Source organism: Aphanomyces astaci (assembly GCF_000520075.1).
Source record: "Aphanomyces astaci strain APO3 unplaced genomic scaffold supercont1.91, whole genome shotgun sequence".
Classification (NCBI taxonomy): Eukaryota; Oomycota; class Saprolegniomycetes; order Saprolegniales; family Verrucalvaceae; genus Aphanomyces; species Aphanomyces astaci.
Window position 1 is genome coordinate 47,446 of NW_009798354.1, and position 775 is coordinate 48,220.

A 775-nucleotide genomic window follows, 5' to 3' on the forward strand; every position below is an offset into this window, starting at 1 on the left:
CTACTCCAAAGTGTTCAACGTTCTTCGAGCGCTGAGTGCTGACCCATGGTTGAAGCTGCATGTAATCCCTGAATCCGTCCACGCCTAGCACTCTGTCCACCCGACGGTGACAACCAACCATACTCGAACAACTTCCCTCGCGCACTGTACCCAAACACATATTTATTCAGTACGAGGAAAATTAGTTAGTTCATTAGGGCCTTTGGTCAACTAATAAGGTAATAAAACTCAATTAACCGAAGATTACACACCGCCCCTGGTCGAGCAGGCGCGTTACAATTGACGAAGCGGTTCCATAACATGTGGTTCTGGTTAATTGAGTTTGGATTATCATTTTTAAGACATTCCTCCGCGAGGGCTGACACTAGAGCCCTCGCGGAGGATTGTCTTAAAAATGATAATCCAAACTCAGACAAACTCAGACATTCCTCCGCGAGGGCTGACACTAGAGCCCTCGCGGAGGATTGTCTTAAAAATGATAATCCAAACTCAATTAACCAGAACTTCGATTGTACCGTTACTTCTGGTTGCAGTACGGATATTTTGGAGATTATCCGGGATATTCTGTCCCCATTTGCCTCCGATATCCCATTCATCAGATTTCGTAGGCCCATAATACAAACATCAAGTGTGACGTAGGACAGCTGGCCTACATTTTCCCATTCACCTCTAAGTACCAACTGGTCGGCATACAATTGTTCATATGTGCGATGGTTGGCGAGAGATTTTTGCGATTTTGTAGGCCACACAACCAACGCCCAGTAATAGCGTAGCT